At 67.3% G+C, this 9,389-nt stretch overlaps 1 long non-coding RNA gene across 1 annotated transcript; it reads left to right on the top strand.

The window, feature by feature from the left end:
• The first annotated feature begins 7,176 nt into the window (after nucleotides 1-7,176).
• On the top strand, nucleotides 7,177-8,301 carry LOC124417266. Its single transcript, XR_006931660.1, has 2 exons — nucleotides 7,177-7,257; nucleotides 8,182-8,301. It is a non-coding gene; the product is annotated as an uncharacterized LOC124417266 (long non-coding RNA).
• Nucleotides 8,302-9,389: the final 1,088 nt, after the last annotated feature.

The following is a 9,389-nucleotide window of genomic DNA, read 5'->3' as shown; positions in this document are numbered from 1 at the left end:
GTCCGGCGACCGGGGACCGGCTCCTTCAGCATGCTCCAGCCACAGCTGCGGAGGATGGCCGAGTCCGGTGGGGGGCACGCAGGGGTCCGGGTGACCAGTCCGGCGAGCCTGAGCTGGTCCTGTACAGGCCACCAGCCGCACCTGCAGTGAGACCGAGTCCTGTGGGGCACGCAGGGGCCGGGCCGACAGTTCCGGAGAGCCCGAGCCGGTCCTGTAGAGGCCTCCAGCTGCGGCTTTAGTGTGACCAAGTGTTGTGGGGGTCCCCAGGGGCCGGTCTGACCGGTCTGGCGTGCCCGAGCCGGTCGTGCAGAGGGAGCCAGCTGCGGCTTTAGTGTGACCGAGTGCTGTGCGGGCCCGCACGGGCCGGTCTGAGCGGTCCGGCGACCAGGACCGGCTCCTTCAGCATGCTCCAGCCACAGCTGCGGAGGAGGCCGAGTCCGGTGGGTGCACGCAGGGGTCCGGGTGACCGGTTCCGGCGAGCCTGAGCTGGTTCCTGTACAGGCCACCAGCCGCAACCTGCAGTGAGACCGAGTCCTGTTGGGGCACGCAGGGGCCGGGCTGACTGTTCCGGAGAGCCCGAGCCGGTCCTGCAGAGCCTCCAGCTGCGGCTTTAGTGTGACCAAGTGTTGTGGGGGTCCACAGGGGCCGGTCCGACCGCGTCTGGCGAGCCCGAGCCGGTCCTGCAGAGGGCGCCAGCTGCGGCTTTAGTGTGACCGAGTGCTGTGCGGGCCCGCACGGGCCGGTTCCGACGGTCCGGCGACCGGGACCGGCTCCTTCAGCATGCTCCAGCCACAGCTGCGGAGGTGGCCGAGTCGGGTGGGGGCACGCAGGGGCCGGGCTGACCGTCCGGAGAGCCCGAGCCGGTCCTGCAGAGGCCCTGCAGCCGCACCTGCAATGAAACCGAGTCCTGTGGGGCACGCAGGGGCTGGGCGACCGGTCTGGCAAGCCCGAGCCGGTCCTGCAGAGGCCTCCAGCTGCGGCTTTAGTGTGACCGAGTGCTGTGCGGGCCCGCACGGGCCGGTCTCTGAGCGGTCCGGCGACCAGGACCGGCTCCTTCAGCATGCTCCAGCCGCAGCTGCGGAGGTGGCCGAGTCCGGTGGGGGCACGCAGGGGTTGGGTTGACCGGTCCAGCAAGCCTGAGACTGTCCTGTACAGGCCTCCAGCCGCACCTGTAGTGAGACCGAGTCCTGTTGGGGCACGCAGGGGCTGGGCCGACCGGTCTGGCAAGCCCGAGCCGGTCCTGCAGAGGCCTCCAGCTGCGGCTTTAGTGTGACCAAGTGTTGTGGGGGTCCCCAGGGGCCGGTCTGACCGGTCTGGCGTGCCCGAGCCGGTCGTGCAGAGGGAGCCAGCTGCGGCTTTAGTGTGACCGAGTGCTGTACGGGCCCGCACGGGCCGGTCTGAGCGGTCGGCGACCAGGACCGGCTCCTTCAGCATGCTCCAGCCACAGCTGCGGAGGAGGCCGAGTCCGGTGGGGGCACGCAGGGGTCCGGGTGACCAGTCCGGCGAGCCTGAGCTGGTCCTGTACAGGCCACCAGCCGCACCTGCAATGAAACCGAGTCCTGTTTGGGCACGCAGGGGCCGGGCTGACCGTTCCGGAGAGCCCGAGCCGGTCCTGCAGAGGCCTCCAGCTGCGGCTTTAGTGTGACCAAGTGTTGTGGGGGTCCACAGGGGCCGGTCCGACCGGTCTGGCGAGCCCGAGCCGGTCCTGCAGAGGGCGCCAGCTGCGGCTTTAGTGTGACCGAGTGCTGTGCGGGCCCGCAGGGGCCGTTCCGACCGGTCCGGCGACCGGGACCGGCTCCTTCAGCATGCTCCAGCCGCAGCTGCGGAGGTGGCCGAGTCGGGTGGGGGCACGCAGGGGCCGGGCTGACCGTTCCGGAGAGCCCGAGCCGGTCCTGCAGAGGCCTGCAGCCGCACCTGCAATGAAACCGAGTCCTGTGGGGCACGCAGGGGCTGGGCCGACCGGTCTGGCAAGCCCGAGCCGGTCCTGCAGAGGCCTCCAGCTGCGGCTTTAGTGTGACCAAGTGTAGTGGGGGTCCCCAGGGGCCGGTCTGACCGGTCTGGCGTGCCCGAGCCGGTCGTGCAGAGGGAGCCAGCTGCGGCTTTAGTGTGACCGAGTGCTGTGCGGGCCCGCACGGGCCGGTCTGAGCGGTCCGGCGACCGGGACCGGCTCCTTCAGCATGCTCCAGCCACAGCTGCGGAGGAGGCCGAGTCCGGTGGGGGCACGCAGGGGTCCGGGTGACCAGTCCGGCGAGCCTGAGCTGGTCCTGTACAGGCCACCAGCCGCACCTGCAATGAAACCGAGTCCTGTTTGGGCACGCAGGGGCCGGGCTGACCGTTCCGGAGAGCCCGAGCCGGTCCTGCAGAGGGCGCCAGCTGCGGCTTTAGTGTGACCGAGTGCTGTGCGGGCCCGCAGGGGCCGGTCCCGAGCGGTCCGGCGACCGGGGACCGGCTCCTTCAGCATGCTCCAGCCGCAGCTGCGGAGGAGGCCGAGTCGGGTGGGGGCACGCAGGGGCCCGGCTGACCGTTCCGGAGAGCCCGAGCCGGTCCTGCAGAGGCCTGCAGCCGCACCTGCAGTGAGACCGAGTCCTGTGGGGCACGCAGGGGCTGGGCCCGACCGGTCTGGCAAGCCCGAGCCGGTCCTGCAGAGGCCTCCAGCTGCGGCTTTAGTGTGACCAAGTGTTGTGGGGGTCCCCAGGGGCCGGTCTGACCGGTCTGGCGTGTCCGAGCCGGTCGTGCAGAGGGAGCCAGCTGCGGCTTTAGTGTGACCGAGTGCTGTGCGGGCCCGCACGGGCCGGTCTGAGCGGTCCGGCGACCGGGACCGGCTCCTTCAGCATGCTCCAGCCGCAGCTGCGGTGGTGGCCGAGTCAGGTGGGGGCACGCAGGTGCCGGGCTGACCGTTCCGGAGGGCCCGAGCCAGTCCTGCAGAGGCCTGCAGCTGCACCTGCAATGAAACCGAGTCCTGTGGGGCACACAGGGGCTGGGCCCGACCGGTACGGCGAGCCCAAGCCGGTCCTGCAGAGGCCTCCAGCCACGGCTGCTGTGTGACCGAGTCCTGTTTGGGCACGCAGGGGCCGGGCTGACCGTTCCGGAGAGCCGGAGCCGGTCCTGCAGAGGCCTCCAGCTGCGGCTTTAGTGTGACCGAGTGCTGTGCGGGCCCGCAGGGGCCGGTGCGAGCGGTCCGGTGACCGGGATCGGCTCCTTCAGCATGCTCCAGCCGCAGCTGCGGAGGTGGCCGAGTCCGGTGGGGGCACGCAGGGGTCCGGTGTGACCAGTCCGGCGAGCCTGAGCTGGTCCTGTACAGGCCACCAGCCGCACCTGCAGTGAGACCGAATCCTGAGGGGCACACAGGGGCCAGGCCGACCGTTCCGGAGGGCCCGAGCCGGTCCTGCAGAGGCCACCAGCCGCACCTGCAGTGAAACCGAGTCCTGTGGGGCACACAGGGGCCGGGCCGATAGTTCCGGAGAGCCCGAGCCGGTCCTGCAGAGGCCTCCAGCTGCGGCTTTAGTGTGACCAAGTGTTGTGGGGGTCCCCAGGGGCCGGTCCGACCGGTCTGGCGTGCCCGAGCCGGTCGTGCAGAGGGAGCCAGCTGCGGCTTTAGTGTGACCGAGTGCTGTGCGGGCCGGCACGGGCCGGTCTGACCGGTCCGGCGACCAGGACCGGCTCCTTCAGCATGCTCCAGCCACAGCTGCGGAGGAGGCCAAGTCCGGTGGGGGCACGCAGGGGTCCGGGTGACCAGTCCGGCGAGCCTGAGCTGGTCCTGTACAGGCCACCAGCCGCACCTGCAGTGAGACCGAGTCCTGTTTGGGCACGCAGGGGCCGGGCTGACCGTTCCGGAGAGCCCGAGCCGGTCCTGCAGAGGCCTCCAGCTGCGGCTTTAGTGTGACCAAGTGTTGTGGGGGTCCACAGGGGCCGGTCCGACCGGTCTGGCGTGCCCGAGCCGGTCGTGCAGAGGGAGCCAGCTGCGGCTTTAGTGTGACCGAGTGCTGTGCGGGCCCGCACGGGCCGGTCCTGAGCGGTCCGGCGACCAGGACCGGCTCCTTCAGCATGCTCCAGCCACAGCTGCGGAGGAGGCCGAGTCCGGTGGGTGCACGCAGGGGTCCGGGTGACCGGTCCGGCGAGCCTGAGCTGGTCCTGTACAGGCCACCAGCCGCACCTGCAGTGAGACCGAGTCCTGTTTGGGCACGCAGGGGCCGGGCTGACTGTTCCGGAGAGCCCGAGCCGGTCCTGCAGAGGCCTCCAGCTGCGGCTTTAGTGTGACCAAGTGTTGTGGGGGTCCACAGGGGCCGGTCCGACCGGTCTGGCGAGCCCGAGCCGGTCCTGCAGAGGGCGCCAGCTGCGGCTTTAGTGTGACCGAGTGCTGTGCGGGCCCGCACGGGCCGTTCCGACCGGTCCGGCGACCGGGACCGGCTCCTTCAGCATGCTCCAGCCGCAGCTGCGGAGGTGGCCGAGTCGGGTGGGGGCACGCAGGGGCCGGGCTGACCGTTCCGGAGAGCCCGAGCCGGTCCTGCAGAGGCCTGCAGCCGCACCTGCAATGAAACCGAGTCCTGTGGGGCACGCAGGGGCTGGGCCCGACCGGTCTGGCAAGCCCGAGCCGGTCCTGCAGAGGCCTCCAGCTGCGGCTTTAGTGTGACCGAGTGCTGTGCGGGCCCGCACGGGCCGGTCTGAGCGGTCCGGCGACCAGGACCGGCTCCTTCAGCATGCTCCAGCCGCAGCTGCGGAGGTGGCCGAGTCCGGTGGGGGCACGCAGGGGTTGGGTTGACCGGTCCAGCAAGCCTGAGACTGTCCTGTACAGGCCTCCAGCCGCACCTGTAGTGAGACCGAGTCCTGTTGGGGCACGCAGGGGCTGGGCCGACCGGTCTGGCAAGCCCGAGCCGGTCCTGCAGAGGCCTCCAGCTGCGGCTTTAGTGTGACCAAGTGTTGTGGGGGTCCCCAGGGGCCGGTCTGACCGGTCTGGCGTGCCCGAGCCGGTCGTGCAGAGGGAGCCAGCTGCGGCTTTAGTGTGACCGAGTGCTGTACGGGCCCGCACGGGCCGGTCTGAGCGGTCCGGCGACCAGGACCGGCTCCTTCAGCATGCTCCAGCCACAGCTGCGGAGGAGGCCGAGTCCGGTGGGGGCACGCAGGGGTCCGGGTGACCAGTCCGGCGAGCCTGAGCTGGTCCTGTACAGGCCACCAGCCGCACCTGCAATGAAACCGAGTCCTGTTTGGGCACGCAGGGGCCGGGCTGACCGTTCCGGAGAGCCCGAGCCGGTCCTGCAGAGGGCGCCAGCTGCGGCTTTAGTGTGACCGAGTGCTGTGCGGGCCCGCAGGGGCCGGTCCGAGCGGTCCGGCGACCGGGACCGGCTCCTTCAGCATGCTCCAGCCGCAGCTGCGGAGGAGGCCGAGTCGGGTGGGGGCACGCAGGGGCCCGGCTGACCGTTCCGGAGAGCCCGAGCCGGTCCTGCAGAGGCCTGCAGCCGCACCTGCAGTGAGACCGAGTCCTGTGGGGCACGCAGGGGCTGGGCCGACCGGTCTGGCAAGCCCGAGCCGGTCCTGCAGAGGCCTCCAGCTGCGGCTTTAGTGTGACCAAGTGTTGTGGGGGTCCCCAGGGGCCGGTCTGACCGGTCTGGCGTGTCCGAGCCGGTCGTGCAGAGGGAGCCAGCTGCGGCTTTAGTGTGACCGAGTGCTGTGCGGGCCCGCACGGGCCGGTCTGAGCGGTCCGGCGACCGGGACCGGCTCCTTCAGCATGCTCCAGCCGCAGCTGCGGTGGTGGCCGAGTCAGGTGGGGGCACGCAGGTGCCGGGCTGACCGTTCCGGAGGGCCCGAGCCAGTCCTGCAGAGGCCTGCAGCTGCACCTGCAATGAAACCGAGTCCTGTGGGGCACACAGGGGCTGGGCCGACCGGTACGGCGAGCCCAAGCCGGTCCTGCAGAGGCCTCCAGCCACGGCTGCTGTGTGACCGAGTCCTGTTTGGGCACGCAGGGGCCGGGCTGACCGTTCCGGAGAGCCGGAGCCAGTCCTGCAGAGGCCTCCAGCTGCGGCTTTAGTGTGACCGAGTGCTGTGCGGGCCCGCAGGGGCCGGTGCGAGCGGTCCGGTGACCGGGATCGGCTCCTTCAGCATGCTCCAGCCGCAGCTGCGGAGGTGGCCGAGTCGGGTGGGGGCACGCAGGGGTTGGGTTGACCGGTCCAGCAAGCCTGAGACGGGCCTGTACAGGCCTCCAGCCGCACCTGTAGTGAGACCGAGTCCTGTGGAGGCACGCAGGGGCCGGGCCGACCGGTCTGCTGACCCAGAGTCGTTCCTGTACAGTCCACCAGCCACACCTGCAGTGACACCGAGTCCTGTGGGAGCACACAGGGGCCGGGCTGACCATTCCGGAGAGCCGGAGCCGGTCCAGCAGCGGCCTCCAGCCGCACCTGCAGTGTGACCGAGTCCTTTTGGGGCACTCAGGGGCCGGGCCGACCGTTCCGGAGGGCCCGAGCCGGTCCTGCAGAGGCCTCCAGCCACTGCTGCTGTGTGACCGAGTCCTTTTTGGGCACGCAGGGGCCGGGCCGACCGTTCCGGAGAGCCCGAGCCGGTCCTGCAGAGGCCTCCAGCCGCGGCTGCAGTGAGACCGAGTCCTGTGCGTGCACGGAGCGGCCGGGCCGACCGGTCCGGCGACCGGGAGCGGCTCCCGCAGAGGCCTCCAGCCGCCGCCGCGGAGCGACCAAGTCCGTCCTGGCCGGGTAGACGTGGCCTGCCAGCCCGGAGAGGGCCGGGCCAGCGACCTCTAGCGGTCTCCGCCGTGTGAACGGCTCGGAGCCCTCTGGGGCCGGGTAGACCGTTCCGCTGCTTTCGAGCCGCTCGGCAGCGACTTCTTACGGCAGCGTTCGTCTCGTGTTTGCTTCTTTGTTTATTTCTCTGTCCCTCAGTGTGCCCGTTCGTTTGCCGGTTTGAACGTTTTGGTTTCGTTTCCTTTTCGCTCGGGGGCTAGGTAACTCTTTAGGCGGTTTCAAGCTGGGTCTTTGAAACCCCATTCGCGTGCGGCTCGCTCGCGCGCCACATCAACGCCGGGACACCTTAGCCAGGGCGCCGCGTAACCCCCCCCCCTCCCCCCGGTCCCCCTCCACCCGACCGGCGGACACGGCCCCGACCTCCCGAGGAGGTGCGCAGGCGCGGGCGTGTGGGCGGGGGCTCCGCCCACAAGGGGGCCGGGCGGGCGGGAAAGTACGGCCGGTTCGCATGCGGGCGGTCGCTCGTGTCGGCGCGGGAACGCAAAATAATGGCGGGAAGACGGTAGCAGAGGTAGGCCGGGGGGAGACGGCGTCGTCCGTCCCGGGGGTGGTGGTGGTGGTGGCGGCGGCGGCGGCGGCGGCGGCGGCGGCGGCGGCGGCGGCGGCGGCGGGGGGCGGGGGCCGGGGGCCGCGGGCCGCCTGGGACTCGTCTGTTCGACTCGTCCGGTCACCGGGCTCGCAGCGAGCCTCTCTCCCGGCCGGCAGGAGGGCGGAGAGGCAGCCTCGCCTCGCCTCGCCTCGCCTCGCCTCCCACCCGGCCGGCGTCCGAGCCGTCGGGTCCGACCGCCGGCGCTCGGGGAGGGGACCCTCGGCTCCCCCGGCGGGGCGCTACTAGAGGGAGAAGTGGAAGAAGAGCGAGCGACTACGGGAGTGCGAACGTACGTGCCCGTTCCCCGCACCCCCCCCCCCCCGGTAGAAAAAAAAAAAAAAAACGGAAAGCAAGAGTGTAATGGAAAGAAAGCGCGTGGCGGGCTGGGGGTGGGTCCACGGTTGGGGGAGGGCAGGGAGGAGTTGCGCGGGGGGGGGGTGCGGGCTGTGAGCGGCGCGGGGACCGGTCGAGACATCAGGTCGTGCCCGCCGGAGGAAAGAAAGGCACGGGAAAAAAAAATCAAAGCGGGGGGGGGGGGGTGGCGGGGTGTGGAGAAGCAGCGTTCAGAAAACAAAAACAAAACAAAACCAAAAAAACGGCGGGGAAAGACGAACAAAAGGGGGCCGATCAGGCGGGGCGGATCCGGGGGGTGGGGCTGGGGCGCCGACCCTTCTGTCTCGCCACTGGCCGGCCGAGCCGTCGGGTCCAGCCCTTCGGGAGTCGAGTGGGGGGGGAGGAGGGGAGCGGGCATGAACGGCGAGAGAAAGGGGGGGGGGGGGGGGGGGGGGAGGGAGGAATAAATAAATAACAATCCCGTGACCCTCTCCCGTCCGACTTTCCCCCGAGAACGAGGAAGAAACGGGCGACGACTGAGCAAACGACCAATGGCACGGATGGACGGACGTATTTAAGAAGAAAGTAAGGGGGGGGGGAACCCAGGCAAAGAAGGAAAGAAAGAAAGATGGAGAGAGTGAGAGAGAGATGAGAGAGAGAGAGAGAGAAATAAAGAGCGAGCGAACAAACGAAGGAACGAATGTGGGGGAGAAAAAGAGAAAAAGGAGCGGGGGGCAGATCAGGTGGAGCGGATACAGGGGATTGGGGGGGGGGGGGTGCCGGGCACCGGACGCCAAGTCGAGTCACTATCTGGCCGAGCCATCGGAAGGGGGGGACACCTTTTTTTTTTTTTTTTAAAAAAAAAAAAAAAAAAAAAAGGGGGGGGGGTGGAGGGAATGGGGGAAAAAAAATCAATTTAAAAAAAAAAAAACGGGAAAAGAAAAATCAAAAATCATTAAAAAAAAATGCAGAAAAGGTTGCCAGGGCGGGGTGCTGGGGGGGGGGGGGGGGGGGGGTTGGTGTTGAAGCTCCGTCTGCCAGGTCTACCCGCCACCTCGGCACTGCAGCCACTTCCCGACAGAGGGGGGGGGGGCGTGCTGGGCTGGGCCGGGCCGGGCCGGGCCTACTCACGCGCGCACACACACGGAAAGAAATGCACGAACGAATGAATAAAAAAATTAAAAATTTGAAAAGACTTAAAAACCGAAAATGTAAAATAATATAAAAATAATAAAAAATAAATCGACTGACGAATCCAATAAAAAAAAATTAAAAATTGAAAATAGGGACAAAAAAGGAATTCTTAAAATATTAACTAAAAAAAATAATTAATTAAAAAATGAAAAAAAAATTAAAAAAAAGAAAAAGGCAATTTAAAAAAAATTTAAAAAAAAGTCAAAAATAAGAACAAAAACGGCGAGGGGGGGGGGGGGGGGGGGTGGTGGTCGTAAAGCCGGCCGCCAGGTCTACCCACTGCCTCGGCACCGCAGCCACTTACCGACGGGGGGGCGTGCTGGGCCGGGCCGGGCCGGGCCGGGCCTACTCACGCGCACACGCACACGGAAAGAAATGCACGAACGAATGAATAAAAAAAATATATACATTTTTTTTTAAATTAAAACCCCGAAAATGTAAAAATAAAAATAAAAATAAAAAATAAATCGACTGACGAATCCAATAAAAAAAATTAAAAATAAAAATTAGGGACAAAAAAGGAATTC

Source organism: Gallus gallus, chromosome 16, assembly GCF_016699485.2.
Source record: "Gallus gallus isolate bGalGal1 chromosome 16, bGalGal1.mat.broiler.GRCg7b, whole genome shotgun sequence".
Classification (NCBI taxonomy): Eukaryota; Metazoa; Chordata; class Aves; order Galliformes; family Phasianidae; genus Gallus; species Gallus gallus.
Note: the sequence above shows the minus strand (reverse complement) of the source record. Positions and strands in the feature narration are given on the sequence as shown.